The 9216-nt window shown below is 36.8% G+C and overlaps 1 long non-coding RNA gene across 1 annotated transcript; it reads right to left on the bottom strand.

The window, feature by feature from the left end:
- Nucleotides 1-627: 627 nt before the first annotated feature.
- LOC127563199 (uncharacterized) lies at nucleotides 628-8416 on the bottom strand. Its single transcript, XR_007953919.1, has 3 exons — nucleotides 8321-8416; nucleotides 2039-2240; nucleotides 628-1001 (listed from the first exon to the last, which is right to left on the bottom strand). It is a non-coding gene; the product is annotated as an uncharacterized LOC127563199 (long non-coding RNA).
- Nucleotides 8417-9216: the final 800 nt, after the last annotated feature.

The following is a 9216-nucleotide window of genomic DNA, read 5'->3' as shown; positions in this document are numbered from 1 at the left end:
AATTCAGATTTGATTTTAGTGTTAGTTAGTATTTAGTTACAATAACTTTTCTATCTCTGTGGAGTCTTCTCTGGGCAAAATGTCATGGATTTCAAGTATTCTATATGTCACAAAATTGGGAAGCAACATAGAGCTAAAGAGCAGACTTTGTTTTCTGGAAGCCAGCAAACACTGGGGGATGATTGGGACTGACTGGACTTGTGGCTATGTTTGAAGTTAAATGACCTGGTTCTGAATCCCACCTTTGCTGAATTTCATCATCTTGGGTCTATGATTAAATGATCAATCTGCCCTCAGACATCTACTACCCATGTGATCCTGGGCAAGTCACTTAACATTGTCTGCCTCATTTTCCTCATCTGTTAAATGGGAAGGAAATGGTCAACCACTCTAGTGTGTTTTCTCGGCAAAGACCAAATGGGGTCACAAAGAGTTACACATGATTGACATAACGGAACAACAACTAACAAAATGATCAAGTCATTTAATCTCCCTGAACTATAAAATAAGATGGTTTGTGATCTTCCATAAGATTATAATTCTAGGACAGTGTTATGAAAAAAAAATCCTCAATTACTTGGAGTCAAGCACTATGCTAAGGATTGGGGATACAAATACAAAAGACAGTCCCTTTTCTCAAGGAGTTTATATAAACACACACGCACACACACTCAAACATAAATATTGCAGGAGAAAATGTTGTCCTTCATACTTGAAGAGGCTCAAAATGATATCACCATGTCAGGGTCAAAGTACAGTGTGTCCAACTATGACTGATCAGACCAACATGTGCTCAGAAGGTTTTACCGAAAATTGGGCATAAATTGTCCTTGTGAACATTGGGAGTAGAGACGGCTGTAAATTTGTACATCTCACGTTTCTTTTGAACTATTGCAACTCCTCTTTCCTCATAAAGTACAGTGTCTTCTCTATCCTGTGCCAGTGTCTCCTATATTTTAAATAAATTCCAGCGTTCTTGGGAAAGTGTCGTTGTGTTGCTCCTTTAAGAGAAGAAAACACATAAGGAAACAATGTTCTGGATCTGCTTTTTTTTTTTTTTTTGAAGTAATTGGGCTTAAGTGACTTGCTAAAGGTCACACAGCTAGGACGCGTTAAATGTCTGAGATCAGTCTTGAACTCAGGTCCTCCTAACTTCAGGGCTGGTGCTCTATCCACTGCACCAATTAGCTGTCCCTGATCTGATATTTTGAGACAAAAGTTACAAAGTTAGAGAAGGGAACCATAGGGGAGTATATTGATACACCCTTTCTGGCAGCAATAATAGCATTCATTTGATTTGATTATGGTTCCAAAACTGGAAGACGTGTATGGGATTGGGCAGGGAGAAGAGGAGGAGGAAGGTTTCTGTGTCCCTCTCCTACCTCCTGTTGTCACTCTTTCCTAAGCTCCTTTACCCAGTCTTAATTCCAACATTACAGTGTCTCTCCTTTGGAATAGGAAGGTACTTTTAAAAGCGAATGCTTTTAAAGATTAATTTTTCTTGGTTTTGTTTTTATATAACTTCCCATTTGTCCCCATAGTGCCCTCTCTAGCCTTACCTCTTCCTTTATATTCATTAGCTGGGCCTCCCAGGGGACAACTGCCCAGGTTCAAAATACTCTGTGGGCTTGAATTCCAAAAACTATAACTGAGAAGCACCCAGTAGTTGGTTCATTTTTAAAGATCATCTAGTTAAGTCATAGCAAAGACATTTACGCACTCCATAAATCTAGGGTTCGCTTTCCCACAAAGTTATAGAGTATCAGTGGGAAGAGAATGCACTCTCAAAGAACATACACCGGAGAAGCATAAAGAGCATGAACCCACAGTCTAGGACAATTCACATCTCTACCATTACATTTTTCTTATGGTTATCCCCATCACAGTTCATATACTCTGTTTCTATGCTGGACTTATCACTTCCATTGTTTTTCAAGCAACTTAATTTCAGAGCTGGACTCTTTGGGCATCTCCTATGTAGACACCATTGCTGGAAGAGACACAAAAGAAAAGTCAAAGGAAATAAAGAAGTCTAAACCTTCTGGAGAGCTCGGTTCTTCCTCCATAGTTGCCTCTCTTCTCCTGTGACTGCCAGAGACAACTTCCAGACTGACTCATTGGAGAGTTTGCTGACGTTTTAAAGACCAGGAGAGACATGGGCAATACTTCAAACAAGGGCAGGCCACCAATCATGATATCAGATATGATTAAGGGATTTCTTCATGCATCCTAAAGGAGACCTAAAGTACAAACAATGAAAACATTTAAGCTTCTTACAGAAAGAAGAATGGGTCACTCCCAGTTTCTCACCCTTTAGTCTCAGAAAAGATCACTCTAAAAGTGAGTCATTTGAGGTTTCATGCCCTTGGTAAACTTTGAAGGGAACTTCAAAGTTTGAAAAGGGAAAAATATAACTGTCCAAGTTTGAAAGGGGCAAAACCTTAACACCTCTTGTTCTCTGTCATCTTCCTTCTACATCCTGTAATTTCATCAAGTGAGTGGGGGAGGAGTGGGACACATTCAATTCATCAGGGTCACACAAAGTAATATAACTTCCCCCTCTTCCACCATTCCTAACAACAAAAGAATGAAGTAGGGGAAATAGTTCAATGAAAAATGAACCCACCATTGCTAATGAAAAATAAATTTTAAAAAGAGTGAAAAAGAAAAAAAAAAAAAAGAAAAGAAAACATCCAACAAACCACATCAACCAAGTATAATAATGTTTAGTTTCCTATATTGATAGTCCCTCACCTATCCTGCATAAAAGAACGAAGTAACATTTTCATAAAGTATATATTTATTAAGTTTTTTTTTTAAAGCCCAACCTGCCTTGGACTATAGGTTATATATGACTACCTATATATCTATATATGACATACACACACATATATATAACTATAGGTTATATATGACTATATATGACACATAACCATAGGCGACACGACAATATGACATGTGTATATATAAATATGATATATATTCATATGACTATAGGTTATCTGATGCTCACTGGTCTGCCTGTTTGCTTGACCTGTGTTCCAGTTGTAGTGTGAATTTATGTACAGAGTGGGAACTTAATAAATGTTAGCTTCCTCCTTTGATCTGGCTCTCTAATTCTATCAAAGTAACTTATAGCCTAAAATCACTTTTCATCTGTTTCATAGAAGGAATGCCCACTCCTACGGGTTCAAAGGTCCTTCAAGGTATCAAAGTAAGATCAGGGATGGGTCCCTATAGGCACTGGACATACAAGGACAAAAATGAAGGACAATGTAACTTTAAGGAGTTTCTTAGTCTATCAAAATGTCGCACAAGAAAAAATCAGATTAAAAAAATGAGAAAGAAAACAAAATGCAAGCAAACAAACAAAAAGAATGAAAATACTATATTGTGGCCCACATTCAGTCCCCACAGTCCTCTCTCTGGGTGTAGATGATTCTCTTCCATTACAAAACCATTGGAACTAATCTGAATCATTTCATTGTTGAAGAGAGCCACGTCCATGATCATCATATAATCTTCTTGTTGCCATATATAATGATCTCCTGATTCTGCTCACTTCCCTTAGCATCAGTTCATGTAAGTTCTGCAGAACTCTGAAATCATCCTGCTGATTGTTTCTTACAGAGCAATACTATCCCATAACATTCATATATCATAACTTATTCAGCCATTCTTTAACTTAGGGACATCCACTCAGTTTTCAGTTTCTTGCCACTACAAAAAGGGCTGCCACAAACATTGTTTTTTTGCACATGTGGGTCCTTTTCCCTTCTTTAAGATCTCTTTAGGATAAAAGTCCGGTATAAACATTACTGGATCAAAGGGTATGCATAGTTTGATAACTCTTTGGGCATTTGAACATAGTTTTAATCTAGTTCTATATTGAGTTTATTTTCTGAATTTTCACTTAAAGGAACAAATGAAAATCTATATTCATATAAATAAGTGGTGGAAAATGGTAGGAGAATTTTGAGAAATGGATATTCTTTTTTTTTAAATTAGCCACTTAGTAAATGGAAAGGAATAATTAGTTATTATATAAAATATTTACTTTTCTGTTGGACAATAATATTGTTATAATAATTTTTTAAAGTTCAATTACATGTTATTTTGTTTTTTAAAAACACTTTACATATAAATTAGCCTTCATAAGAAAATCTTTTCATATTTAATTTTTTTCTCTATACTTTTCTCCATACTCATAGAAAAACTAACTAGTGTGGTTTACCAGTTCATTGGAATAAACATAAGCAGATAAGTTTAAATTTAAAAAACTTCTTTTTTTCTGCAATGTGAGGCAATTATAATTGTTTCTATAAAATGTTTGTGATGGTCTATGATAGTTGCAAGATAACTGGTCATTATTTGCAAATATCTCGATATTTACACTGAGAAAAAAATAGTTAGACATCTTTATCATGCGATTACCTGTGTGATTACATGGCTTACAAGGTATGATTACAAGATAACAGAAGTAAAATAGATAATTAGCTTGGTACAGCATGGAAAATGCAAATGAGAATACACGCATGCATCTGGCTATGGCTCAGGAATCAATTTGCTCTTGAATATTGGACCTTTATGGCGGTTTGTAAACAATTTGATGCCAAATTGTGCTTAGTTAGAAACAGTCAGAATTTGATGTCGTTGCTTGCTTGAACATTAAAATCATTGTGTAAATATAAAATCACCAGAATAGTGGTATTTGAATTATGCAGAAACAGACTTACAATACTTCAAATCTCACATGCTTGTTTTCCCAGAAGCCAAATGTACACATGTCTATATACACATGTAACCTCTTTGAGTAGTTATTTACTGCTTAAGGCACCATTAAAGAGTTTTTAGTGTGAACTTTTAAGCCACAGTTTCCTTGGATCATCCTAGTGAACTCCAAAGTAAATAGGAACTACTGTTCTACTGGATTCAGAAGAGAAGATGTCAGAGAGAAAGAATTAACTTAGAGCTTAATAACAGAACCTCCCTAACAGGGTTGATATAAGAATTAAAGAAAATAGCACGTGCAAATTGTTTAGGTTCTATGGAAATAATAATACCATAATAATATATATTTATACTTATACATTTATAAACCAAATAAATATACCTATATTAATTTCATTAGTTAATTAAATATATCTAAATTAATTTAAATTAACATAACAATGTTATATTATACTACATGTCTGTATTGTGACAAATGAAAATTTCGAGAGTTTCCACATAACAAATCACTAGTTTATTAATTAGACTAGCTAATAATCTAAACATTGAAAGTCAGTGGTTTCTCGCAGTAACCATAGATGCCAAGAAAAGCTTTGAAACAGCTTAAATCAGATGTGTACCTTCTGAGAGGGAATTCTTCTGACAAATGAAACTCCAAGTTGATTGGTGAACACTTAACGAGATGGACTCAAAGTCTTCAGCTTCTCTAACTGAGAATGTGGATTGATCATGAACCCCAATAGCCTTTAGCAATCTGATCAAGGGAGCCATTTCCAGACCTCTCTGGCTAATTTTCTCCTTTGTTAAGTGGGTCACTCTAAACTCTAACGGAGGAGATCAAGGACAAGGAGACATGCCCCAAAGTAAAAGAAAAAAAAAAAAAAACTAGGTAAGGTTGGTTTTTGTTTCCAGAACTGACTGAATATAAGTGTCCCTGTTAAGGTAAATGACTTGAAGCTGGGAGAGAAGATTACCTTACTGTTACATCCTAAAACTGCCTGGCCTTTTCAGATCTTAATAGCAATAGGAGGAAAATAATGAATCGCAAATTAATAATTATTATCAATATACTAATATAGTATTGATTTCTCAATAACAATATATGATAATATCTAATTATTATATTATATTGGTATTTTGTTATAGCTACATAAAAGCACACTTGATATATTATTGTTGTTACTACAGAGCTGTACAATTTTCTGGGCTGCTAAAATCTTTTGTTTGTGGCATGGTGAGAGGTGCTAGTAACAGATTGAAAAATGCAACTTTTAAGCAATCTTTAGGGGATCTAAATGGCACATTGGATAGAGGGCTAGACCTGAAGTAAGGAAAATAATCGTCCTAAATTCAAATCTGGCTTAGACTCATCCTAGACAGGTGACTCTGGGCAAGGTGGTTTACGTTAAGTGCCTCAGTTTCTTCATCTGTAAAATGAGCTAGACAAAGACAAAGCAAACCACTCCAGGCTATTTGCTGAGAAAACCCAAATGGGGTCATGGAGAGTTGGACAGGATTGAAATGACTGAACAACAACAACCAGTCTGTGGGCTAGTTTCTATTAATGGGAAAGCTAAGATCACTTTCAAATGACTTGAATGATCTGGATCTCTGTTATTTCCTTAGTCTGAAGCATGCAGCTTTTTTGGAAAATTGAAAAATAGGAAAATCTCTGGATCTGTCAGTCACTCACCTATCAATGAAATGTATGTGGGACTGAACAGAAGTTCTCCTTACTTCAAACTATAGTTTGTTTGTTCTTAATTGCTATATCTCTAATGTCCACCATCCACCTGCTGTTTTAACCAGTGCCCATAACATTGTTGAGAAGTGTCCTATATTTGTACTTCAGGGTCACTTGATGTTAAGAATTAAGATGAAGAAGGCTAGAATGTGGGTCTCCCTTAATAGAAACTCCTGGATCCATTGCCTGGGAAAGCAGAACTTAGGGCAATATATTGCCTTATGGCAAGTAACTTGTTTGGTCTTGACAAAAAAAAAAAATACAGTAATAATTTTCTCATCTGGGAACAAATAAACACATCTGGTCTGAATAACTGTAACCTAACTTCCCTTTTATAAGAAGTCTGGGAAACTTTTGGGGGAACTCTGCAGATGCTAAACCAGCTCAACTCTGAAAGTTCCACTGTAGGGTCTCTCCCAGGGAAACTCTATTTAAGCCATGGTCTCTGTTCTCAACAATGACTATGGAACTAAGAGGGTTTCAGAAAACAATAAGACCGAGCTACATCATCCACAGCAAGAGGGCTTTATTTTAAGGCATTTCGATGCTCCCAGAGGCAGTTTATTCATTTGTTCAACAAGCGTTCATTCGGTGCCTGCTATGTACCAGACATTGTGCTTAATGCTAGGAATGTCAAGACAATAATGTAATAGTCCCTGGTCTCAAGGAGCTTTCATTCTATTTTGAGATAGAATGAAAAAAAGAAAAGTGATAATAATAGAAATCATAATATAATGATATAATAGCAAGGAAAAAAGAAAGACAGAAGGAAGGAAGACTGGAAGGAAAGATGGGAGAAAGAAAGGAATGATGAGTAAAGTGAACAGACTGGAATTTGATGATCTCCAAGGTCTCATTTTGGTTCCTGATCTATGCTGTTATAAAACTATAAAATATCTATCTCCCAATCTTAGTGTAGTTCTATTAAAACCGAGTGTCAATGTTAAAATGGCCCTGAAACTTGGGAGCAGCCTATGTAAATAGGAAATGGAAGACACCAGGAAGTGGGGGAGGCCTCTTGCAGTGGGTGGTACTTAAATGAGAATTAAAGGAATTATGGAGTCTAAGAGGTTCAGGTGAGGAGACAACACAGTCCAGGCATGGGAGACAGTATGGGAAAAGGCAAGAAGGAAGAGGATGGAGAGCCATGTACAAAGGACAGCCAGTAGGCAATTTTGTCTTAAAATGTTGTCACAAAACAATAGTGTTCATTAATAATGTCCAATATGGAGGGAAGGTAAGCTGTAGTGCAATGGTGGAGAAACTGAAGAGTTTAAATTTAACCTCAGAGCCAAGAGGGAGCTCCTGGAGCAGGGAAGTGATGTGGTCAGCCTTGTACTTTAGGAAAATCAAGATTAAATCACACCCTAAAAGAAGAATACAGCTTTAAGATTTATAATCTGTTGGCACAGATTTTAAGCACCAAGGGTCATTCTGGCATCCAGAAGGCCTCTAAGGGAGGTGGAAATATATAATTTGCTGATCATCACTTTGTTTTGATTTGGGTCTGTCGTGTAGGGAATTCAATTCAATTCCATAAATTTTTATTAACTTTTCACTTTGGGGCGTTTGGGATAGAAAGACAAAAACTGAAACAGCCCCTTAAGGAATGTAACTCTGGGTGTAAACAACCACATCCCTCCCTCCAAGGATGAAGATTAGTCACAACTTCGTATTTTATAAATTTAAAAAGCTACACTTTGAGGTTAAATGATTAGCCCAGGTTCACACGACAAGGATATATTCATTCCAACTCTAAGATAGACTGGTTCTTTAGCCATTACATCCCATTGCATTTTCAAACAAAAGCATACATTGGGAACACAATATGTGACTTTGCTTTACCTCTGGTAGACCTTTTCTTCTCTTCTTGTGAGAGGATGATGGTGATTCAAAGAGACCGAGGTGCAGTTGCTGTTCTCTGACCTCCCCATTGAGAGGCCATTGCGTCGTCTGACCCTCTCCTCTTCCTTCTGCCTCCTATTTATTTTCCCAGTCCACAAGCAACACCTGTGTCAGCAAAGGCTGCCTCGCAATTCCTTCAGATGTTATGATCCACAGCTGTGGAGGCTCTCGGAGAATTGACCTGCTCCTTCACTTAGGCACGGTCCTTAACAGGCATATCTCATACTTTCTTTAAACTTTCATTTCATTTTTTGTTAATTAATAATTTTTTCCTCTCCCTATCTCCCTCCAACCCAAGATGGAGTGAGGGTGTGTGGAGAAAATCCAAACCTATGTACTTTCCAGCAGTACAAATTCTCTCATTGGCTTTTTGTCTAATCGCACACTTTCTTCGACATTTAGAGTCCATCACTTTTGGGGGTGGGGAAGGGAGAAGGTATCATGCTTCATGATCAGTCCTCTGGAGTTATAGTCAGTCACCACCTTGACCAAAATTCTGTTCTCTGGAGTCATGGTTGGTCAGAATTCTTAAGTCTTTCCATGGTGATTGTCTTTGCAATGTTCTCTTTATTGTAGAAACTCCACTTCTGCCCCCTTCCCTCTGCATTAGTTTATTCAAGTCTTCCCAAATTTCTCTGAAACTATCCCCTTCATCCTTTCTTATGGTAAAGCAGCTTTCGGTCACACTCATAAACCACAATTTATTCATCCATTCTCCAACTGACAAGGATCATGCAAATACAAAAAGTTCCTATAGACATAACTCCTACTTTTGTACCTGAACTGTTTACTTGCTAGAGTTTACCTGGAAATTGAGACCCAGTGACATTAGGGTA

Source organism: Antechinus flavipes, chromosome 4 (genome assembly GCF_016432865.1).
Source record: "Antechinus flavipes isolate AdamAnt ecotype Samford, QLD, Australia chromosome 4, AdamAnt_v2, whole genome shotgun sequence".
Taxonomy (NCBI): domain Eukaryota; kingdom Metazoa; phylum Chordata; class Mammalia; order Dasyuromorphia; family Dasyuridae; genus Antechinus; species Antechinus flavipes.
The sequence above is the reverse complement of the archived record's forward strand: the minus strand, read 5'-3'. Positions and strand labels throughout refer to the sequence as shown.